A 26,175-nucleotide genomic window follows, 5' to 3' on the forward strand; every position below is an offset into this window, starting at 1 on the left:
GCATAGCATTGGACCAACAACAAATGATCAAAAAACAGTAGCTATTATTAACAATCTAAAGTTCTCTACTGATGTTATTGCTCTAAAAATAAAAGAGGCAGTAAAGGTAATTAAGAGTTCTACTCTGCAGGAGAGGAGAAAGATTTCAAAGATTCAGAATTCAGATATTAAAGAACTATGCCCTATTCTAGTGTATTTCTAAATTAAATATTTGGAAATTACAAAGAATTATATAATCCTAGCATGGCCTTTTAAGCCTAATTAAATAACCTAAAGAAAGTCTTGCCATTGAAGTAATTAGCTTTCACTAATGTCCTGGATTTTACTTCCCACTAGGCCTTCAGGCATCAGCTCTCTGCAGGTGCACTGTCTCATGCATAGCCAGGGATCTGGGGGTCTTTCCCGGTCTCTCCTGAATGGATATGTGGGGAGCTGACCATAGCTGTCCTTTCCCTAATCTCCCTGTTAAATCTCTGGTCAGTCTGCTGGTCCACTTACTGCAACCTCATGCTACCTGAGCCATCGGTCTTCCTCCTTCAGCTGCCGCCCAAATTGGTACTTTTATTGACAACACTGTTGAACATGAGGCTTGTCCCCACTCTGCTCCAAACCAAGTGACTCTCCTCTGGCAAGAAAGCTGCTGGCTTTCTGGTTTTGCAGTGCCCTGTACATTTCTGCTCAGATCTGCTTGGCAGTGGGCGTGGACGGGAGAAGCCTCAGGCAGAAATACCAGACTCCCACTGTTCTTATTTGACAGTCAGTATTTTTTCCATAAATAATTGCTTCTCAACCTGTATGCCTTTGGTCAGTTCAAAGCCCCAAAATGGTTGTTTTCAACAGTTTGGTCCAGTTTTATTGGTATATAATGCTTTATCAGAAAATGAAATAATATATATGACATTTTATCACAGAAAGTTAATAGGAGGGCATATTCTAAATTATCTAACTGGTAGCCATTATTATTAGCATTTTGTTTTGAGGATCAGAACAAATACATACAAAATAAATGTTCACCTAATCTCAATAAATATTGGCCCTCTTCTATACAATGTTTAAATGTTTCTTATATAAGGCATCCTGGGCGGCTCAGCTGGTTAAGCAGCCAACTCTTGATCTTGGGTCAGGTCATGATCTTGCAGATTTGTTAGTTCGAACCCCACATCCAGCTCTGCACTCACAGTGCAGAGCCTCCTTTGGGTCCTCTGTCTCCTTCTCTCTGCCCCTCTCCTACTTGTGTTTACTTTCTGTCTCTCAAAAATAAATAAACATTTAAAAAAAATTTTAATGTTTCTTATCTAAAGTTCATATGAAGGCCCTTTCCTATATAACATTTCTATATAATATTTCTCTATAATGTTTATATGTTTATGTTATGTGTTTCCATATAATGTTTACATGTTTCTATATGATGTTATATATTCATTTAATCTCAATAAAATATTGGCTCTTTTCTATATAATGTTTATAGTCCCCAATAGTTAAATTATTCAAGCTCCTCAAGACACAAGGATTCTGAAAGCTGGTAATGAACAATAATTCATTATTCTGAAACTCTTTCATCTCAAAACAAGTCCTTTTGGAAGGATGATTGGAATCTTTTTTTTTCAAAAGCAGGATTCTGGAAATGTACTTTTAGTGAGAATAAATGATTGTTAGAGAAGACAAAAAACTCTCTATGAACATAATTATAAGAAACCAGGTTCAGACTACAAAAATAAATATAGTTGATTACAGAACCCAGAGTTATCCAAGATCTTTGGGGTCTGCTAGACTATGGTGTTAAAAAGAAACTTATTGGGATTAAGTACAAACCTGTGTCTACATACACTACACACACGAACCTGTACTTCAGCCAATCCTTTTATTTCTGTGTCATTATCTGTCCTGATCGCAGTCAAGCTAATCACCAAAATAAGTAAGACAGTTTTATTTGATGGAACATCCATACTCAACCTCATTTATTTTTAACATCTTGACATAGTTTTAACCTACAACTTTTTTTAACTATAGGAAATAATTGTTAGAACCCAAGCACAATTAGCTGAAAGGCAATTGAAAGATGTAGTAAGTGTGATATTATGTTATGAACTGCTGCCATGTAATTTTTCTGATCTTTTGAATAAAGTAACATAATTTGAGAGTGTGCTTTTATAATAATCTGCCGATAAACTGGAAGAGCTTAAGAAATAAAGTAACGGCCTGCATGGAAAAGTTAAAAGAGTATATAATTCCTTACTGCTGTGGAAAGAAATGAAGAAAGTGGTTAAAATTTCAACATCTTCAGAGCAACCAAGAAAAAAGGTAACAATTTTTAAGGCTTAAATTGCATCTTCCATTCTTAATATAGTAACATTTCTATTTAAAAGTCCTGTTTTGGGGCACCTGGGTGGCTCAATTGGTTATGCATCTGACTCCTAATTTCAGCTTAGGTTGTGATTTCACAGTTCATCGGATGGAATCCTGCCTCAGACTCAGCACTGAGAGCACAGAGCCTGCTTATGATTCTCTCTCTCCCTCTCTCTCTCTGCCTCTCCCCCATTCACTCACTCACTCTCTCTCTCTCTCTCTCTCTCAAAATAAGTAAAAATAAAATAAAATTGTATTTAAAAATTCTTTTTTTACAAATAAATGTATTGCAAGTTTTAAAATGAGAGAACAGAAGCCAAGCAATGGAGAGAAAATGCTATTTCTTGAAGAAAGAAATCCAGCACATTGCAATGAGGCCCTCTACTGCCATTTTTTAATACTACACCAAAAAGACTAATTTCCAGTGGTGTCTCAGTCTTTGCAGAGCTAATATTTCAACAAAGCTTTAAGGAAAAAAATGACTTAAGTCCTTCAACAATGGGTAGTCATTTACAAGATTTTTTAAAAATCAAAGCGATTGATTCAGGGTAATGTTATTCTGAACACAGCGTCTGAGCAACATAAACTTCAGTTAAATATCTTAGTGACAGCACTATTCATTTAAGAACAGATTTTCATTATTTATGTTCCATTTAAATATTTCCAAAGAGAGACTATATTCATACCAAATGGTTTCTATAATAACAATAGTTCATCCAATGCTATGGGGAAAAAAATTAATTAGAAAGAAACTTGTGTCTCAAAAGGCCATTCCTAATAAATATTTCCATTTCCTAGTAAAAAGCTACGAATAGTCCAGAAAATAAACTCAAAAACTCATCTAAGACTAAACTCAGTGCAATTTGACCATCACTTTTAAATTGCCAAGACTGAGGATGGACTTACTAGGAAGTGAAGAAAGCCTCCCGTGCATGATCCCTGGGGCGCCTGGGGAGCCAGGAGTGGAGGAGTATTCCAGGTGAGGAGTAGCCAGGTAGCAATAAGGACGCTTTTCTGTGTAAGCATTTCTGGTAAACTACCTCAAGATACTTTAGGGAAAAAAGGGATCTGAACCTCCAAGTTCAAGCAAATTGTCATGATTTCTTTTCCTATGTTAAATATGTCAAATCTTTTTTTTTAATGTTTGTAGTTTTCTTTTTTTTTTTTTTTTTCTTAAAAGGGGCCAGGGAAAAAACCAAAACCAAAACAAAACAAAACAAAACACGTGTAAGCTCATGACCCACAAAACCTGAATCTGGGAGTACAATTTACCCAACACAGTCCACACAGAAAATGTTATTTTACTTCCTATGGGACCATCTTATATTAATAGGAAAAAATTGTTTTAATGGCAATTTTGAAACTAAGATGAGGGGTAGCTCAGTCGGTTAAGCCTCTGACTTTGGCTCAGGTCATGATCTCACATTGGTGAGTTCGAGCCCCACATTGGGCTCTGTGCTGACAGCTCAGAGCCTGGAGCCTGCTTCAGATTCCATGTCTCCCTCGCTCTCTGCCCCATCCCCCTCTCATGCTGTCTCTGTATCAAAAATAAATAAAACATTAAAAAATTAAAAAAAGAAACTAAGATGAAATAGTAGCTTAAGAAGGCATTGGTAAAAATACTTTATACAATTTTTAAGAGAAAGAAAAATTAGTATCTGCCCAACAGTGAAGCTCTCTAGTATTCAGAAATCTCTAGCTTTTGATATCTATGCAGTTTTTAAGAGGCACTGGGCACTATGCTGACAGCTCAGAGCCTACGGCCTGCTTCTAGCTCTGTGTCTACCTTTCTCTCTGCCCCTCCCCTGCGTGTACTCTGTCTCTCTCAAAATTAAATAAACATTGAAAATTTAAAAAAAATAATGCTCCCCAGCCTGAAAATGCTCACAAAATTCCTTATCAGTGAAAGTCCACACAGCCACCATTATAAATTACATTTGGCCTTCTTTCATAGACAATGTCTTTAACTGATACAAAGAAATATGGGACTTAAAACAAATTTTTATTAAACTATAATTAATCTCAGTTCCAGATTTGAAAAAGAATTATTTTTAATTCCCACTTTTATCCAAAACTGGACTATCTGTAACTTTTATTTTTTTTAAATTTATTTGTTTATTTTGAGAGCGAGAGTGACAGTGTGAGTAGGGGAGGGGCAGAAAGAGGAAGACAGAATCTCAAGCAGGTTCTGCACTGTCAGCATGGAACCTGATGCAGGGCTCAAACTCATGAAACCATGAGATCGAGACCTGAGACAAAAGTAGGAGTCAGATGATTAGCCAGCTGAGCCACCCAGCGCCCCCACTATCTGTAACATTTTTTACTTCTCTCATACAGAAATCATTTGAATTTCAAGGTTTATGTTAAGGCCATTAATTTGAAAGACTGGAAGAGAAGGAAACATAACGGACATTGGGTTAGCTACATAAATTTTCTAGTAGGTCATTAGGAGGAAAACGGTTCTCATGGCAAATGTAATCAACAAAGATAAATGGATAAATGAAAGAAAATGTCATTCTTGTTGGTACAATACAAAAAGTAATGGCCTCCAGTCAAACTTGAGTTCCAAATTGTCCTTGACCACTTGTCAGTACTGTGATCTTGGGCAACTCTTCTAACATCTCACTGTCTTGGTTTCCACTTCTGTAAAACAAGGAGGGCAGCCACAATAGCGATACTTGCCTGTGACACGTTACTATCTGCCCATGGGAGGGGTGCACATTTTCACACACTCTGCCTTTGGACCTGGACATATGACATGTTTTGTACAATATAATGTGACATTTGTCCCAACCTTTTGCTATTAGAACACATTAGAACACTGCTCTTTCAGTCTGAATTTTAGAATAAAGAGAAGCAGACATGAACTGATTTACAGCCTCCATAAAACATAAATGACAAACTTTATTGTTGTAAACCACTGAGATTTTGGGGTTGTTACTGTTGCAAAGTCAAGTAATACAATGTACTACCCACTTCACATATTTGTTATAAAGATTGAATAAAACAAAATCTTTTTAAAGACCTTATAACCTTCTATGTCCTCCCATACCTAATACTAGCTCCTTCTCTTACCTAGGCTGTTGCAGATTAGAATATTTAGGAACATAGGAGTGCCTCAGGGTGGCTCGATCAATTAAGCATCCTGACTCTCAATTTCAGCTCACATCATGATCCAATAGTTCCTGATATCGAGGCCCACAGTGGGCTCTGTGCTGACAGCACAGGACCTGCTTGGGATTCTCTCTCTCCCCCTCCCCCACTCAGGCTCATATGCTCTCTCTCTCTCTCAAAAATAAATAAACATTTTTTTAAAAGAAGAAGAACATTTAGGCACATAACTTATGATGTGAGAGAGTAAAGAAGATGAAAATGCCAACTATCAAAGCTGCACCTCCCTCTCCAGCCCCTCTGCCATTGCCTCCCCAAATTCAATGCCACTGTTCCTTTAGCAGAAATTCATCTCCTTACCATAATTCATAAAACAAAATAAGCTTAGGTTTTTTTTCTTATTTGTGATGTGAATTCCCATAAGAATATTGAAAGGAAGATATGTCTTTAAAATGATACAGCTTTTTATGCTAGTGCTTATCCCAATTCTTCTGAGAAAGTGCTCAGAACCACTTATGTCTGGTTCCCCTCTGTATTTACATTAAATCTTACTTAAATCTTTGTTTAGCTACAGTCTTATCAGAGCTTCTATGTGGAATCGTGTTTATACTTAAAGGATTCCATGGACAGAAAAAAAAAATTAAAAAGGAAAGTTTTTTAGAAAAGACATTTCATTTAACTAACAGAAAGACAAAAACAAAAATGAAAAACTTTGACAAAACTGAATAAAGAAGTAACCACAGAGAAAGCAGAGAAAAGGCCTAAGAGATGGTACCATGATTTGCGATAAACTACATAGAGGTAGTGGCTAGGGAAGCAGGTGAGCCAATGATTGGGCCAGAAAACAAGAATATCCTTATTATTCAAGCCCTTAGCACTCCCATTTCTTCATGAAGCTGAAAGAACATGAGCTTCAGAGTTATACGAGGCTAGGCAGTCTTGAATTCCCATTCAGCCACAATCTCTATACAACCTTAGACCAGCTACATACTCTGAGACACACACTCCTTACTCAGTAAAGGGAATTAACAGTTATTTTCCCTTCCCCAATTAGGAGGAAGACCAGCTCCCTTACAGGATTGTGTTAGTAAATGGAATAAGGTGAGTGGAGCACCTAACATAGTGCTTGAACAGTAACAGCTTCTCAAAAACTCCCATCTTAATTCTGCCATTAACTGCTCTTCTTCCCATTCCCTGAACCAATCTCCAGCAACACATGTGCGGATGCTTTTGTTCCCAGATTGGGGATCTCCTGTAGAGTAATAAATTATAATCTAACATATAAAGACAGAAGATATTTTATGCTCTAAAGCTAAGAGGTTTTTTTCAAGTATGCACACATTTAATATGCAGTTTTATCTCTTAATATATTTACAGCTTTACATTGGTCATGCACACATACACAACCACATCTAAAATGTGTAGAAATAAAATGACACCTTTTCCAAATAAAGCTGCATCATCAGTTCTGCATTTTTCTAACTTCCAACTTTGAAACCCCCAGGAATTACGAAAGAGAGAGACAGACACTCACCCATCAAGAGGTCATATTGAGTGATTCCAAGGAACATTAGAAAACCTGTACTGAATCCAAGTTTTTAACTGCCAGATTTTTAACTTCTGGCTACAGCTCCCATGTATGATATAATTTAGAAACTTAGTTTAGGCACAGGAGAATCACAGGATTTAAAACATTGTGTCTCTCAACATGTAAAATATTAATGGAAAGTCCAGACAAGTCATAAATTGTTATAAAGAAACTAAAAAAACAAGAAGAAATTTGCAAAATGGCAAAGAGACCTTTTAAGCCATAAGGGAAAAGAAGGAAGTATGGCTCCTTTATTAATGCAAAAGTTGAGTGGAACCTCCAAAGTCCTTCATATCTTTCCCTTCAGGCATGTTCTACCCTAAGGATTCCCAAGTCCATTATGAGACCTACTAGAGGGATAGAGAGGCCAAGTATGGTGCTACTTTTCCAGGGAGAGATGGATCACAGAAATCCAGAAAAAGACACTTTTCACCCCAATCTAGCAGTACCAGCATCACTATCCACAACACCTGAGCATACATACAGACTTGTTCATATGCATCTTGATAAAAAAAAAAAGTTCTGAAGGATTCCCACTGCATTTCATTGAACTCATTTGTTGATTCTTTATTTGAGATTTGACTTAAAAATTCTACATAAAATTAATTTTTACCTATAAATCTCATTTTTACCTCTAAAATCACATGTAGTCAATCTGTTATCCCTATTACAAAAATAGAAGAGTAAGCAACACAGGAAAAATTATCAAATTATACAAACCAATTTTTTTCTACCTCTGCTAACATTTGACATGTTCTGAGACATAAAACCCTTCTAGACATGGCAATCATGCCAGAACTAAACAGTGGAGAGATTAGGCGACAGTCATGTTTCAGCACAGTTCATTCATTTCTTCATTTATTCATTCAACATTTATTTATTAAGCACATACTACATTCCAAATATTTGTTCCAAATGTTCCATTTATTTATTAAGCACATACTACATTCCAAATATTTGTTCCAAATGTTTCAGTTGTATAAGTGAATAGATGAAAACTTCTATCATGGAATCTATAGTGGGGTCAAACAAATAAAATAAATAAGTAAATTAAATTATTTATCTACCTCCCAGGGGTCTTTAAATGGTCTCTTTGCCTTCAGCCCACACTAAATACTTCCCCCTTTCCTCACTTGTAGGGTATTGAAAGAGCAGATACTTCTATTGCTGATTCTGTCTATAATTAAAGATTTCTTCCATGTTTTGCTTAGATAACTGTTAAACAGCACTGTTAAATCTAAAACATGGTAAGGGGAAAGCAAAAATATCTTAGAGACTGAATCATACTGGAAATAACTTGGAATTTTAAAATCACATGCAAAATCCCTCTTGAAGCACAGTGGAAAACCAGCTATGGCTGAAACATTGCCACTATTTTGGTGTGAGATATTTCTAAGATGCGTATTTTATAAGCTCAAACCATTTCCTGTATTTGTTATCAAACTAATGCATTTCAGCTGCTGTATATTGTGGTTTACAAATCATCAGGAGGTTGGGACAGTCATGCTCACATGAAAAGCCAAGAAAGATGTCATTTCCCTAATTAAAAACTGACCTTATTAGGAACAAACATAAATATGATGAGCAAAGAAGCAAGCCACTAACTTAGCCTTGCCTATAAGCCTGTAAATCTTCCACACGGTAAAGCCCCAACTAGGAGCAACAGAAGAACACTGTTTTAAATTAGATGACAATTCTAATCCTTGAGCATGGAATTTTTTTTGTTAAAATGTCTATACTACTCAAAGCAATTTACACATTCAATGCAAACCTATCAAAATAACATCAGCAATCTTCACAGAGCTAGAACAAACAATCCTAAAATTTGTATGGAACCAGAAAAGACCCCAAACAGCCAAAGCAATTCTGAAAAAGAAATCAAAAACTGGAAACATCACAATTCCAGATTTCAAGCTGTATTACAAAGCTGTAATCATCAAGACAGTATGGTACTGGAACAAAAACAGACATGCAGATCAATGGAACAGTATAGAGAACTCAGAAATGGACCCACAGATGTATGGCCAACTGATCTTCAAAAAGCAGGAAAGAAGAACCAATTGAGAGCTTGTTTGGAGGTTCTAGTAGGGGAGCCCAGCTACTCATATACCCTTGACCGAAGACCGGTCCTCCTCTATTGGGGATGGTTGTCCTCTTCAACCAAGCGCGCAGCTTTGGGAGGGACGCACATGGAGCGGTGAGGGAGGAAGGGGACACCCGCCTAGCAGCCAGATCAGCCGAATCAACCCTGGCGATCAATGGGGTGACAGATGTCGCAGCCAGATCGCCCTCACATCCAAGAAGAACCAACTGAAAGAAGACCGTCTCTTCAGCAAATGGTGCTAAGAAAACTGGAAAGCGACCTGCAGAAAAATGAAACTGGACCACTTTTTTATATCATACACAAAAACAAATTCAAAATGGATGAGAGATCTAAATGTGAGACAGGAAACCATCAATATCCTAGAGGAGGAAACAGGAAGCAATCTCTTTGACTTAAGCTACAGCAACTTCTTACTTGACATGTCTCCAGAGGCAAGGGAAACAAAAGCAAAAATGAACTATTGGGACCTTATCAAGATAAAAAAACCTTCTGCACAGTGAAGGAAACAATCAACAAAACTAAAAGGCAACCGATGGAATGGGAGAAGATATTTTCAAATGACATATTGGATAAAAGGATAGTATCAAAAATCTTTCAAGGAATCAAACTCAATACCCCACAAACAAATAATCTAATGAAAAAATGGGCAGAAGACATAAATAAACATTTTTTCAAAGAAGACATCCAAACGGCCAACAGACAGGAAAAGATGCTCAACATCACTCATCATAAGGGAAATACAAATCAAAACCACAATGAAGTACACCTTACACCTGTTACAATGGCTAAAATGAACAACTCAGGAAATAACAGATGTTGGCAAAGATGCAGAGAAAAGGGAACACTTGCACCATTGGTGGGAATGCAATTCCCATACTGGAAAACAGTATGGAGATTCCTCAAAAAATGAAAAATAGATCTACTCTACAACCCAGAAATTCCTCTACTAGATATTTATCCAAAGGATACAGGAGTGCAGATTCTAAGTGGCACCTGCACCCCAATGTTTACAGCAGCACTATTGACAATAGCCAAAGTATGAAAAGAGCCCAAATGTCCATCAACTGATGAATGGATAAAGATGTGAGATATATATATACATATATATATGTGTGTGTGTATATATATATATATAGAGAGAGAGAGAGAGAGAGAGAGAGATGCATATAGATGCAATAGAATATTACTTGGTGATCAAAAAGAATAATCTCTTGCCACTTGCAACAATAGGGATAGAATGTGTTAGGCTAAGCAAAATAACTAAGTCAGAGAGACATATCATGGTTTTGCTCATATGCAGAATTTAAAAAAGCACACAACAGATGAACATAGGGGAAGAGAAGGAGAAATAAGATAAAAACAGAGAAGAAGGCAAGCCATAAAAGACTCATAAATACAGAAAACAAAACCATTGCTAGAGGGAAGGTGGGTATCAGGATGGGCTAAATGGGTAATGGGCATTAAGGAGGGCACTCATTGGGATAAGCACTGGGTGGTGTATAGAAGTGATGAATCATTGGGCTCTACTCCTGAAAACAATACTACACTGTATGTTAACTAACTTGAATTTAAATAAATAAATTTAAAATAATAAGATGAGAATTCTAGCATTTGTGTGGGTAAAGATTTGTTCTGATAATCAGTACTTAAAAACACATAGTGTGGATCCTGCTTGCAATAGTATACATTTTGAATATGAAGAATTAAAAATATGTACAAGTCTATGGAATCTTCAAGCACTGTAATTACATCTCAAGATAAGCTAAAGGTGTTATAGCTAGCTTCCTTGAATCTTTTACATTCTGATAAATGATACAGAGCAACTTTCTCTCAGGTTTTAAATAGATACCTGACTCCTTTGCTCCTCTGTCTGAAGAAACTCCCATCTGAACAAGACTACCTACTCTTCCCAATGTGCAGTTGCACTAGTTAAGGCAGAACAAATAACAGGATAATGCAAGCAGTTATTATAATTAGTCTTGTGTCTACAGTGGCAAATCTTGGAGCCTGAACAATTTGTTGCAATTCTCAGACAACTATTATCTCCAGACAGCCTCACTGTTTGTGATTAATTTATCTATATTTTATTCCCTTCAAAATTAATGAGATTCACAACTGCCATTTTTATAATTCTCTAGTAGGGTACAGTGGCTAAAAATTCCGTTTCTGGGGCCAGAGCTCTATTCCAGTCCCAGCTTTGCCTCTTCTGAGCCAGGGGACCTTTGACAAAGCTTCCTAAGCTCTCTATGCCCCTGTTTCTTTGTCTATAAAGTGAAGTCAGAAATAGGACCTATCAATTGACTATTGTGTGGATCAAATAATAAATGACACTTGACATTGTGACTAGCAAATACTAAATGCTCAGTAAAAAGGCCCAACCTTAGTATCTGCAAACCCTGGAGACAAATAAAGTCTCTGATACTATGTGATGAGAAAACAAAGATTTTTCAATTGCTGCCTAGCCATAAAATGGTATGATAATCCTGCTCACACTTGGACATTCAGATAAGGACCTGAGCTTCAGTTCCCCACCCCATGTTCCTGCTTTGCTTTCCTCAGAGCACCTTTGAGGAGACATATCTACAAAAACGTTCCTGTGGCTGCTGTCAGAGAAATTACTGCCTGTGATCTCTTCTAGAATTTGTATGATTTCAGGTCTCAAATTCAATCCATTTTAATTTATTTTTGTATATGGTGTTGCAAAGTACTCCAGTTTCATTCTTTGAAATGTAGCTGTCCAGTTCTCCCAGGACCATTTATTGAAGACTATATTTTCCCTATTGTATATTCTTGCCTTCTTTGTCTAGATTAACTCACCGTATAGTCCTGGTTTTATTTTTGGACTCTCTATTCTGTTTTATGTGTCTATTTTTGTGCCAGTACCATACTGTTTTGATTACTATAGCCTTGCAGTATATCTTGAAATTTGGAATTGTGATATGTTCAGCTTTGTTTTGCTTTCTTGAGATTGCTTTGGCAATTTGGGGTCTTCTGTGATTCCATTCAAATTTTAGTATTATTTCTTCCAGTTCTGAGAAAAATGGTATTGGTATCTTGATAGAGATTGCATTGAATCTATAGATTCAATATGGACATTTTAACAATATTTTAATTTTTCCAATCCATGAGCATGGACTATCTTTCCATTTGTTTGAGTCATCTTCAATTTCTTTCTTAAGTGTTTTACAGTTTTCAGAGTTCAACTCTTTCACCTCTTAAGTATCTTATTCTCTTTGGTGCAATTGTAAATAGAGTTGTTTTCTTAATTTCCCTTTCTGATACTATGTTATTAGTGTATAGCAATGCTATCAACTTCTGGGTGAATTCTGCATCCTATAACTTTACTGAGTTATTACTTATGGTAATTTTTGGTGGTATCTTTAGGATTTTTTAGGTATAGTTTCATGCCATCTGCAAATAGTAATAGGTTAATTTCATCTTTACCAAAATGGATGCCTCTTATTCCTTTTTTCTATTCTGATTTCTGTAGCCATGACTTCTAGTACTATATTAAATAAAAGTGCTAAGAGTGGACATAATTGTCTTGTTCCCGATCTTAGAGGAAAAGCTCTGCTTCTTCACAATTGAGAATAATGTTAACTGTGGATTTTCATATATAAACTTAGTATGTTGAGGTATGTTCCCTTTAAACTCACTTTATTGACAGTTTTTATCATGAACAAATGTACTTTATAAAGTGCTTTTTCTGAATGTACTGAGATGATATTATTTTGATCATTTGTTTTGTTGATGTGATGTATCATGTTGATTTGTGAATATCAAATCATCTTTGTTTCCCCAGAATAAATACTATAGGATCAATGAATGATCCTTGTATGTAGTGTTAAATGTGGTTTGCTAATATTTTGTTGAGGATTTTTGCATCTATGTTCATCAGGTATGTCAGCCTGCTTTCTTTTTTTGTGGTGTCTTTGTCTGGTTTTGGTGTCAGGGTAATGCTGGCTTTAGAGAATGTATTTGGAAGCCCTCCTTACTAAACATTTAAAGAAAAGTTAATACCTATTCTCCTTAAACTATTCCCAGGGCACCTTTTAAAGTAACCACTTAGAGTAGAGCCCATGAAAAGTCAATGACTACCATCCCATCTGCCTTACAAGTAATAGGGGCTCTCCTTCTCCTGCTCTCTTATGAGCTAGGGAGGAGACTGCCATTACCCCAGGCTCACTGTGCAACACCCCCCACCCTGGCAATTTCTGGTATTTATAAGTAATAAATCTTGTGACTTTCCTTTCCTTTGTGTGACTGTATTGAAATCACACCTTCAATCTAAATGACCCCAGGGTTTTCATTTCCCCAAAGTGGGAGTTCAAACAATGACAGAGCTACCTGCTGATCCCATGTGAGTGGTTTGTGCCTTTTCATTCACCAGGTCATAATCTGCATATTCTTAATCTAATACACCAGCTATAGAGTCTCAACACATACTGTCAAAAAGATCCAAAGACAGACACTGGTCAAAGTAGTAAAGATATATTTTATGCAGAAACTATTAGAATTAGGGGGAAAATACTTTCTTATAAAACTCAGCTGAATTCTGAATACAACAAGGACAAGTAGGAATGTATAGTTTCTATAGCTCAACAAAGACCTAGGTGAGGTGGTCAGTGGATGGAAAATTACTAAGAGGAGAAAGACATCAGATTCTTGTTAAACTGATTTAATGAAATCATGCTGAAAGTAAGCCAAGGTGATGAGATATCAAGAATGGGGAGATTTGCCATAAACTGACTTAGCAGCAATCTTGTTAAAGCTGGGCTATGCAGACCCAGCAAGAACTGGGGCCCCAGGTCAAAGGTTAGTCAAGAAAGAAGGCGACGGGGAGCCTAACTAAAGTTGGGTCAAGGAGGGGGTTTTCATCAACACCGTACATTTTATATTTTTATATTTTCTAAATATTTTAAAGGTATATAAGCAAATCAATAAATAGGTAAATAAAATGTATACTATTATTATATCTAATATATAATAAATACATATAATACTATATATATATGTGTGTGTGTGTGTGTATATATATATAGTCTCATAGTGCCCAAGGGCTCCTCCCACTTCCACACTAGAATATGACAATTAGGAAACCAGGACAGAGCTAGAACCTTTCTCCTTAAGCAACAACTGCCCTTAGCTTCACCCTGGGCCTAAACATGTGCACACAGTGGCAGAGACCACACTCAGGAGGATGGAGCCTGGGAAAAGGCCCCAGAGCAGGCTAAGAATTTGGGGCAGAAAATTCCAGGGTCTCAGGTACCCATATCAGGAATGGAGCCTGCTTAAGATTTTCCTTTTCCCTCTCCTTCTGTCCCAACCCTGCTCATGCTCACGCTCTCTCATTCTCTCTCTTAAAAGAAGAAGAAGAAGAAGAAGAAGAAGAAGAAGAAGAAGAAGAAGAAGAAGAAGAAAGAAGCAGCAGAGCAGCAATAACAGGGATACAGAGAAAAAGTCTTGTGAGAACACAATGAGAAGGCAGCCATTTACAAATCAAGGAAAGAACTTCTGGAGAAAGCAAACAGACCTGCCAACATCTTGATCTTGGGCTTCCAGCCTCTGAAACTGTGGGAAAATCAATTTATTTTGTTTAAGCCACTCAGTCTGTGCTACTTTGTTGTGGTAGCCCTAGCAAACTAAAACACATATCTTCACAGATTTCTGGGAACCATTTAGCTAGTTTCATTTTGCTTTACAGAAATTACTACTGAGATAGCATTGTTGTTATAATTTACAATAATTATTGTCTCTGTTCTCCAGAAAATCAAAAGACAAAATTATCCCTTAAATGCAAAGAAAGCAATTCAGCATTACATCTCCCCCAATAATCCTTATACATATGGTGACCCATAATTTATCATTTAAACTGAAACACTTTTGAGTGTGAAAAGGTGATACTATTAATAATTATGCCAAGATAAACATATAAATTGAGACTGATCTACATCAAAGACATTTGGTCACTGTAGTTATAAAGTGTATTCATTAAATTTATTTTCAATAAACAATTGTTAAGAGCATAGCAAACACTAAAGTAATAAAAATATAATCTCTGCACCCAGAGAATTTACAATCTATTTCACAAAGCAGAACCAATTCTGTATGCTTTAACCAAAACATTGAAATGACTTTTGTGGATACATGTTCCAGAAGACATAAGCTCAGATCAATACTAAATGAAGCTTTGGAAGAGAAGGGAGAGGAAAAGTGAGGGTAGATTGCCTTAAGGAGGTGAGTACTATAAGAGAAAAGAGCAAGTGTAAGACAAGGCGATGTATAAAAGAATGTGATCTCCAAACTCACAATCTCTGAAAATAGTAAGTATTGGAGAATGTAACAGAAGCAATACTGAAGAACTACTGGAAGGCTGTATCTAAGGAGCATTCTAAGGAATTTAGATTTTACCCTGGAGGATTTGTTGCAAACTGGTCAAAGCCAATTTGGCCATTTAAGAAACGCAAGGTCTTTTTAATTTTTTTTTCAGCTTTATTGAGGTATAATTTACAAATAAGTTTACAATATAATCAATGTGAAGGTTTGCTATGCCTATACATTTTAAAGGATTATCCCCATCAAGTTAATTAACACATCCATCTCCTCATGTATTCACCTGTTTTTGTGTATGTGTCTAGAACACTTAAATTGTACCCTCTTACCAAATTTGAATTACACAATACAGTATTAACAACTGTAGTCACCATGTTATACATTCTATCCTCAGATCTTACCCATCTTACACCTGTAAGTCCATATCCTTTTACCAAACTCACCCCATCCACTCATTCCCCAACTTGGCAACAACCACCTTCCTCTCTATTACTATGAATTTGACTTCTTTAAATTTCATATCCAATGACACCATGCGGTATTTGTCTTTCTTAGCATAATGCCTTCAAATATCATCTGTTATCACCAATAATAAAATTTCCTTCTTTTTTAAGGCTGAAAACGAATGCATTATATGTGTGTAAATATCTTTAATCATTCAACCATTGGTGGACATTGACTTTGTTTCCATGTCTCAGCTACTATGAACAAGGTTGCAGTGAACATGAGAGTGTAGATGTCTCTTCTAGATAGTCATTTCATTTCTTTCAAGTACTTATCCAGAAGTGGGATTTCTGCATAATATGGTAGCTCTACTTTTAATTTTTTGATGAATGTCTGTGCTGTTTCCCATAATAACTGTACCAGTTTATATTCTCACCAACAGTGTACAAGGGTTCCCTCTTCTGCACATTCTCACCAGCAATCTTTTAGAATAGCCTAACAAGTGTGAAGTGACATCCCATTGTGGTTTTAATTTTCATTTTCCAGATAATTCATGATGTTAAGTATCTTTTCATGTACCTATTGGCCACTTATATACCTATTGGCCATTTGTATGTCTTCTTTGGAAAAATGCATTTTCATGGCCTTTGCCAATTTTTTAAATTGAATTATTTCTCTTTATGTTATTGAGTTGTAAATTATACACACACACACACACACACACACACACACACACACACATACACACACACTGTGGACATTAACTCATGTCAGAGAAGTGATTTGCAAATATTTTCTCCCATTTATTAGGTTGAGTTTCATTTTATTGATGTTTTCCTTTGTTGTGCAGAAGCTTTTTAGTTTGATGTAGTCAAACTATATATTTTGTTGGCTTTGATTTTAGTGTCAAACTCAGAAAGATCCATGTTGATGCATTTACCTCCTATGTTGTTTTTTTCTTCTAGGAATTTTGTCATTTTAGAGCTGATGTTCAAGTATTTCATCCACATTGAGTTGACATCTGTATATGGTGAAAGAATGGTCAGTTTCATTCTTTTGCAAGTATTTATTTTTCACAACACAATTTTTTGAAGAGACAATCCTTTCCCCATTGTATATTGTTGGTGCCTTGTTGAAAATAAATTGATCATATATGCATGAGTTTATTTCTGGGTTCTCTACTCTGTTCCTTGATTTCTGTATGTTTGTATGCCAACCAGTCTGTTTGGCTACTAAAGCTTTGTAGTATAGTTTAAAATCAGGGTAGATGATTCCCCTAGCAATGTTCCCTCTCAAGACTGCTTTGACTATTCAGGATCCTTTGTGATTCCACACAAATTTTATGATCATGTTTTTCTATTTCTATGAAAATTGCCATTGGAATTCTGATAGGCATTGTATCAAATCTGTAGACTGCTTTAGGTAACAGACATTTTATTTATTTACTATTTTTATTTTTTAATGGAGACAAACCAAGAAACAGACTCTTAGTTAGAGAGAACTGATGATTACCAGAGGGAATGAGGGGGAGACAGGTAAAATAAGTGATGGGGGTTAAGGAGCATGCTTGTTGTGATAAAATAAAAACTTTTAAACCAGTGGGCACAGGACTGAATGGGCAGCGACATTTTGCCAAAGAAGACATACAGATGAACAACACGCATATGAAACGATGCTCAACATCACTAATCATCAGGGAAATGCAAATCAAAACCACAATGAGGTATCATCTCACTCCTGTGAGAATGGCTAAAATAAAAAACACAAAAAACAAGTGTTGATGATGATGTGGAGAAAAGAGAACCCTCATACATCATTAATAGGAATGAAAATTAGTTCATCCACTATGGAAAATGGTATAAACATTCTTCAAAAAATTAAAAAGAGAACTACCATATGATCCAGCCACTCTGCTTCTGTGTGTTTATCTGAAGACAACATAAACACTAATTCAAAACTAATATATGTACCCCTGTTTATTGAAGTTTTATTTATAATAGCCAAAATATGGAAACAACCTATGTCCATCAACAGATAAATGGATAAAGAAGTTGTGATATATACATGCAATTGAATACTAGTCAGCCATGAAAACAGAAGTGGTCTTGTCATTTGTGACAACATGGATGAAGCTCAAGGGTATTATGCTAAGTAAAATAAGTCAGACAGAGAAAGACAGATACCATTATAATTTCACTTATATGTGGAATAAAAAATAAAGTAAAACAAATCAAAACTCACAGAGATAACAGATTTGTGATTGTCAGAGGGAAAGGAGGTTGGGAGGTGGGCAAAAGGAGTGAAAGAGATTACTGTATCATGACAGATGATAGCTAGACTTATGTAATGATCACTGTGTAGTAAATATAAATACCAAAATGGCATGCTGTATTCCTGAAACTAATAAGATGTTAAATAACAATTTTACCTCAATAAAAACATATTATAAAAAAGAAAATTAAAAAAAAGAAAATAGAGCCAGGTGATGAAAAAAAAAAAGAAACAGATATCTGAGAACATCATTTAAGCACCTGGAGACAGCCATGCCTAAAAAAGTAATTTTCTGTACTTTTCTCTTATGTGACCCAATAAATTTTCTTCTTTTGCCTAAACTGGTTCAAGTTAGGTTTCTATCACTTGTAAGGAAAAGAATCCTGACCAATTTACCTCCATTCTCATGCAATAACTCCATAGTTACTTTTAGGGACGTGAAAATATTTTCCCACCATTATAGACTTTACAGTAACACAGAAATTATTTTCTTTTCCCTCTTTTTTTTTTTTTACCTCAACTAGCTAAACAACTGTGATAAGATTCCCAATTAGTCAACATTTTTTAAAATGTTTACTAAGTTTTGAAAGAGAAAATAGAGTAACAAAGTGTGAGTAATGGAGGGGCAGAGAGAGAGGGCGACACAGAATCTGAAGCAGGCTCTAGGCTCCAAGCTGTCAGTACAGAGCCTGACGTGAGGCTCTGATGAACTGATGAACCATGAATGCATGACCTGAGGCAAAGTAGGGCACTTAACTGACTGAGCCATGCAGGAGCCCCCCAATTAGCCAACATTTTTAAACATGATGCTGCCCTCAAGCAACTTGTGAAGAGGTGTGGTCACACTGATGTGCAGAGTGACTGGTCTGGTCCTAGTATAGAAGTAAAGCCACCTTGTGTTTGTTAACATGGTCCATTTTATTCTTTCATGATAAGGTCATGAAATATATACAAAACCTACTGTGTATTACTGTCAGCAGCCTGAGACTTATAGTAACATATTACCTACTACAACTCATCCCTTCCCAATTTCCTCATTTCTATCAAACTGTCCCTTTCTCCCTTACCAACTATCTTTGATCTGCTATCATAATCTGTTAATTCTTTTGTTCACAGGGTCTATTGAGTCTGATGCTGACTTTGTTTTCACAGTCACAGGTTAAAACAGTTTAGCTTTCACATGTGTGGTTAAAACAGTCCTCAGTTGCTCTCTATCATGGGGCTCCTAATAGTGTGTTAAGATATATTCCCAAATCCACTGTCACTGTATTCAATCCGGACTCCTCACCATCTCTCCTCACCACTCAGTACCTCCCCCTCCTCCTCCTTATCTACCACCTCTAATCTCTCATCTCCACTCTCAGTTGATCCTCTGGTAGTCTTATTTTTAAAAGTCCAGTCAAGTCACTATCTTGTGTGGTGTCCACCCAATCAAGGTTTGATTTTTTAAATTTTTTTTAATAGTTTATGGTCAAATTGGTTTCCATACAACACCCAGTGCTCTTCCCCACAAGTGCCCTCCTCCATCACCACCACCTCTTTTCCCGCCTCCTGCTATCCCTTCAACCCTCAGTTCATTTTCAGCATTCAACAGTCTCTCAAGTTTTGTGTCCCTCTCTCTCCCCAACTCTCTTTCCCCTTTCCCCTCCCCCTGATTTTTTTAATTTTTAACAATAAAATCTCCATGTTTAAAAAAGCAAAATTTATACTATAGCACAATTCCTAGCAGTAATTTTATGATAAAAGTGAAAGAGAGAAACCTTTGTGGTTAGATATTTTAACTTGATAAAAATGCTTTCTAGGTTTCATTGTTCCAATTTATTAGGTAAAAACTACACTAAATACTTCCATATGACAGTGACTTAATTTTTGTGAATAAATAAACTGACCTAAATACATGCCAAGAGAGATTGCTCAACTAAACCCATAAATGTTGGATTAGAAAATACAATAAACTCTAGCCAAGAAGAGTAGAGGCTGAAAGTTTAAAATGTTGTACACAGTTCAGGTCAAATAGAAATGCAGTTAATTTCTAAATCCTTTTTAAACAGTTAAAAAATAGAAAAGCAGCAGTGTACTCCTGAGTCAACTAAAAGGTTTTTTCCACCTTAGAATTTTATTTTCTTTCACGCTTACTCTATTTGAACAGGTAGTGTCTTTTGAGCCTTAAAAATTCTTGTCAGAATTCTCACCAAAAAAAAAAAAAAAAGGTAAGATGTACATATTACTCTGTATGTTTGAGTTACCCAAACTCTAAGAATTGTTGTTTGTAGAATAGTGAAGTCCTGATTTATAGTTTTCTTATGACATTTATATTAACATGGCTACTCCCCACTGAAACTGAAAAGAATACTAAATGGACTACAAAGGATAAATTTTAGACTGTGATTAATTTACAAGGTCAAGAATATGATTTACAGATTAATCACTGGACAAATAATTTGACTTCACAATCTATGTAACTCAGATTATAAAGGTTTACTTTATTAACTAAAGTGATCTGAACAGACATGAGGATATTTATAGTTTTTATTGTCTTTACTCATTTATTATTAATCATTAATGCTAAGTACTACTCCAGTGAAGAGGAAAAATTCTAATTTCCAAAACAGTCTGGTCCCAGGGGTTCTGGATAATGGATGGGAAACTGTATCATTATTTCATAGTATTAGAAATGTTGCTCCCCTTTCTCCATTGTGTACAGATTTTAGAAACAGTGTCTTCAACAGAAAGTTCCTTAAGTGATGAGATTAGCCATTTTCATATTTCTCTCATTACGCCAGCTACTCTGAATAAAGCACTATGTTAGGCTTTGGGGCAGTAGATATAGTGCATGATCCCTGTTTTTTAGATGCTCACAAATTAATTGAGGAGTCACAATACATGCATTCCAATTTACCAAATTTGTAAATAAAGGCTATAGAATTTCCAAAATAAGAATGTTCACACAAGCCTTGAATCTTACGGGATCTCTATGAAAGAGGTGAGACTTGTGCTGGGCCTGGAAGAACATATAAGCCTCATACAAATACAGAGTAGAAAAGTGTACCCCAAAATAAGTCAGATGGCATAAACACAGAAATAGGAATGCTCATGGCCAGCTCCTAGAACAATGAAATGACAGACTTAGCTTGAGGTAAGGACTTATGTAATATTAATTGTTTTTCCCAGCACTAAACTGGAAACTTGAAATATAACTCTGCCCTCAGAGAACTATAGTCTAATAAAAGGAGACCGATACTTAAAGAACTGTCCTAAAATTGTATAGGTGCTGTGATTGTGTGACATGCGGATACCAAGGAAGAAATCTTCAAATCTGAATGAATAGCTAAGGAAAGGCTTCTTGGGGAAAGCAGTGATTGAGTTAGTTCATAGAAAATACATTAGTATAACCATGTACTCAAAGCCAGAGGCTGTTCTAAAATGCTATCTAAATGGATCTACATTGCAAATTTAAAGCTCTTGCAACAAGAAAATTCTACAACCTCTTGGGAAGCTATTAGAGCATTTACTCTTACAAAGTTCTTTTTACTGACCAAATGAATGTCCCTTTCCTTACAAAATTCAACAAGGAATATTTTATAACTTCCAGGCTAAGTTTCCCATGTTCATATTAACATTTTTAATAGTTTATTATCAAATTGATTTCCATATAACACCCAGTGCTCTTCCCCACAAGTGCCCTCCTACATTACCACCACCTCCCTTCCCCTCCCCCTTCAATCCTCAGTTTGTTTTCAGTATTCAATAGTCTCTCAGGTTTTGAGTCTTTCTCTCTCCCCAACTCTCTTTCCCCCTTCTCTTTCCCATGGTCCTCCACTAGGTTTCTCCTGTTAGACCTATGAGTGCAAACGTAAGTCAGGCGGAGAAAGACAGCTACCATATTAATATTTCCTAAGAGAGACAATAAAGGGGGAACATATGTTGCTTAAGTTCCAATACAGACAACTTTAACTCTGTGCCCCTGACACAAAAGAACACCTGATTTAGCCTCAGTGCTGGCAATCTATCTTTGTTTGCCTTCCTTGGTCTGCTATACAAATACAGAGAACAGTACTGCTTTGGGAAACAGGATTAACTAAACCCCAAGTGCTTAAAATATTACTCAACCCAAATATAAACACGCCAGAGTGTTTATGCATCAGTTACTCCAAATCCTCCTCACAGGCTATTTTATTTCCCACTTTAGTTTGCTTATCATAATCCCTTCTCTTCAACATACTCAAAAACTCTATCAAATGATAGCAAAGATTTTCTCTTTCTGTAATATGGAATCTCTCGCTTGCAACTGACAGAACACAAACATGCTCCAATTTCTTTAAATTATTTAAAATAATTATAGTGTTTAAAACAATCATATTGTTTAAAACCAATTTCCCAGAACCTTCTTTTTAATAGGCATGGGATATTCTTTTTTTTTAATGCATGACCCATCAGTCCCCAATTTCCTTAGGGCACTCACATTAGTGGTTTTAATGTGGTCAGAGAAAAGACATTTCCTCCATACCCCTATCTGATTTAGATCCCTTCCACTGTACTGATTGATGTAGCATACACACACAGTATAATTATATTGAACTGTGAACCCTGAATTATTATCTGCCTCTTCACTAAAGACGTACAATGTTTTATTTGAACCTCATCCATTTATTTGAACCTCATTCATCCATAGATGGGTAAATGGGTGAATGGATAGATTGATGGGTGAATGGATGGATAAAGAGACATGACAAACCTCATTTAATCTTTATAAGAAGAGGTTTTAATTCAACTCTATAATTTCATGACTGTAAGGGCCACATTTCTTTATTTTTTTTTAATTTTTTAAAGTTTATTTTTATTTTGAGAAAGAAATAGAGAGCAAGTGGGACGAGGCAGAGAGAGAAAGAGAGAGAGAGAGAGAGAGACAGAATCCCAAGCAAGCTCCAAGCTGTCAGCACAGAGCCCACAGTGAGGCTCAAATTCACAAACTGTGAGATCATAACCTGAGCCAAAGTCAAGAGCTGAACACTTAACTGACTGAGCCACTCAGGCACCATGCTACTTTAAATACAATATGGCTGCCATCTAGATGTCTTCTTTTAATAAGTGTTCATGTCTATTGCCCATTTCTTCACTAGATTATTTATGTTTGGGGTGTTCATTTTGATAAGTTCTTTATAGATTTTGGATATTAACCCTTTATCCAATATATCATTTGAAAATATCTTCTCCAACAATTGACTTTTAATTTTGTTGATATTGTTTCTTTTGCTGTGCAGAAGCTTTTCTGCACAATAGTTCACTTTTGCTTTTGTTTCCCTTGCCTCCAGAGGCATGGCTAGTAAGAAGTTGCTGCAGCCAAGATCAAAGATGTTGTTGCCTGTTTTCTCCTCTAGGATTCTAATGGTTTCCTGTCTTACATTCAGGTCTTTCATCCATTTTGAATTTATTTTTGTGTATGGTGTAAAAAGGGGTTCAGGTTCATTCTTCCGCATGTTGCTGTCCAGGTTTCTGAATACCATTTGCAGAAGAAACTGTCTTTTTTCCAATGCAGAGTCTTTCCTGCTTTATCAAAGATTAGTTGGCCATAGACTTGTGGGTCCATTTCTAGGTTCTCTGTTCTGTTCCATTGATCTATGTGTCTGTTTTTGTGGCAGTACCATCTTGACAATTTTTGAAAGAAGATATCCAGATGGCTAATGGACTCCTGAAAAGATGCTCAATAGCATTCATCATAAGGGAAATACAAATCAAAACCACAATGAGATACCACCTAACACCTGTCAGAGTGGCTAAGACTAACAACTCAGGAAGCAACATATGTTGGCGAGGATGCAGAAAAAGAAAACACTTGCATTGCTGGTGGGAATGCAAATTGGTGCAGTCATTCTGGAAAACAGTATGGAGATTCCTCAAAAAATTTAAAAAAGAACTACCTTACAATCCAGCAATTGCACTACTAGGTATTTATCCAAAGGATACACAATGCTGATTCAAAGGGACACCTGCACCCCAATGTTTATAGCAGCATCATTGACAATAGCCAAATTATGGAAAGAACCCAAATGTCCATCAACTCACACACACACACACACGCACACACACACACACACACACACACACACACAAACGCACATATATACATACACACACATATGTATACATATATACATACACAATGGAATATTACTCGGTGATCAAAAAGAATTGAATCATGTCATTTGCAACAATGTGGATGAAACTAGAGTGTATTATTCTAAGTGAAATAAGTCAGTCAGAGAAAAATAAATATATGATTTCACTCATGTAGAATTTAAGAAACACAACAGAGGAACATAGGGGATGGGAAGGAAAAATAAGGTAAAAACAGAGAGGGAGGCAAACCATAAGAGATTCTTAAATACAGACAACAAACTGAGGGTTGCTGGTGGGGTGTTGGGTGGGGGGATGGGCTAAATGGGTGATACGCATTAAGGAGGCATTTGGTGGGATGAGCACTGGGTGTTCTACGTAAGTGATGAATCACTAACTTCTATGCCTGAAATCTTTCTTACTATATATTAACTAACTTGGATTTAAATAAATCACTAAATTCTACTGACGTCATTACTACTATGTGTTAACTAACTTGGATTCAAATAAAATTTTACAATTAAGAAAAATAAAATAAAATAATTTTAAAAATATGATTACTCTTTCATTCAACTAATGAATAAATATATGGATGGAATGAAATTAGTTATCCAGCAAATATATAAACTAAAATATAAATATATGAAGTTCAATTTCTCCCACTTATAAAAAATAAGATATCGACTTCAATCAGCATCTCTAAGAAAAATTATTACTGTGATTAAATTGAAGAACTTCTTGGGACTCCCAAGGTCACCCATTCAATAGCCCGCATGTTTCAAACAAAGTTCTGGAGACAGCACTGGGAAACAGACCCGCGCACAATCCCAGGCAGGAAGCACCGCTGCACGTTCCCACAGTAGCCACAGCCGTGCCTTACTTCCTCCTCTCCTTTACAGCTCATTCCCTTTCTCTATGCTCTGTTTCACTAGTATTTTTCCTACTGTCTTATCTTTCCTGTTTTACCGTTTTAAGCAGAATATTGTATACAGTTAAAGCAGCATATAAACGGACTTAATTTTCTAGGGTACAGAAGTGTTTAAATCTGGGAAGCATATAATATAGTGAAAATGGTTTAAAATGGAAAAATTATATTGCAAAACTGTATTTAACCTTTTAAGACAAACATAATTTATATTTAAGAGACAAAAAAAATTTACTCAGGTATTCCTAATAATGACACCTCATTAACAAAGATTTTTCCACTCTTTTACAAAACCTAAAGTCTACATCTACAGTACTTATTTTTAAAATAAAGCCCTGACCTCTAGTGGCTAAATTGAATTAATTCAATAATTGAATCTATTTAATAATCTTAACATCAAAAAAGTTATTATAACCTCCCTAATGTAACGTAATAGGGAATATACAGTTAAACCTATGAAATATTTGTAAAAGAAAAATCAAACTTGAATCTGAACTAGTCTCTAGGTCTAACATAACAACCAGATTAGTGGAAATAAAAACCTAGATAAACAAGGTTGACAACACCAATCTAGAATGTGGGAAATTCTGTCCCACCTAAGATCCATTCTTTAAAAAAAGAAAAAAGTGGTGAGAGAGAAAATTCTTATAGATTAAAGCTATCTTAAGACACATGCTATGTGGAATCTTAAAAACAAAACAAATGAAAAAACAAACAAAAAATAGAATCAGAACTATACATACAGAGAACACTCTGATGGCCACCAAACTGAAGTGGGGAGAGGGCTGGACAAAACAGGTGAAGGGGAGTGGGAGACACAGGCTTCCAGTTATGGAACAAATAAATCAAAAGAATAAAATCACAGAAAAGGGAATACAGTCAATTAAAATAGCATTGTATGGTAAGAGATGGTAGCTACACTTGTAGTAAGCATAACAT

At 35.9% G+C, this 26,175-nt stretch overlaps 2 long non-coding RNA genes across 3 annotated transcripts in view; one reads left to right on the plus strand and one right to left on the minus strand.

Annotated features, from left to right (window-relative positions):
• The first annotated feature begins 2,219 nt into the window (after positions 1–2,219).
• Positions 2,220–26,175, plus strand: part of LOC115290807 — a 45,210-nt gene continuing 21,254 nt past the window's right edge. The window contains exons 1-4 of one of the 2 annotated variants that reach the window (XR_003908218.1): positions 2,220–2,301; positions 3,145–3,325; positions 6,512–6,558; positions 16,892–17,010. This is a non-coding gene — a long non-coding RNA (uncharacterized LOC115290807). Of the gene's footprint in view, positions 2,302–3,144; positions 3,326–6,511; positions 6,559–16,891; positions 17,011–26,175 lie in introns of those variants that run through there. The other variant, XR_003908216.1, reaches the window with a different exon arrangement.
• LOC115290806 overlaps positions 16,738–26,175 on the minus strand; it is a 37,388-nt gene continuing 27,950 nt past the window's right edge. Inside the window, exon 3 of the long non-coding RNA XR_003908215.1 lies at positions 16,738–16,947. This is a non-coding gene — a long non-coding RNA (uncharacterized LOC115290806). The remainder of the gene's footprint in view (positions 16,948–26,175) is intronic.

The sequence above is a fragment of the Suricata suricatta genome, chromosome 4 (genome assembly GCF_006229205.1).
Source record: "Suricata suricatta isolate VVHF042 chromosome 4, meerkat_22Aug2017_6uvM2_HiC, whole genome shotgun sequence".
NCBI lineage: Eukaryota > Metazoa > Chordata > Mammalia > Carnivora > Herpestidae > Suricata > Suricata suricatta.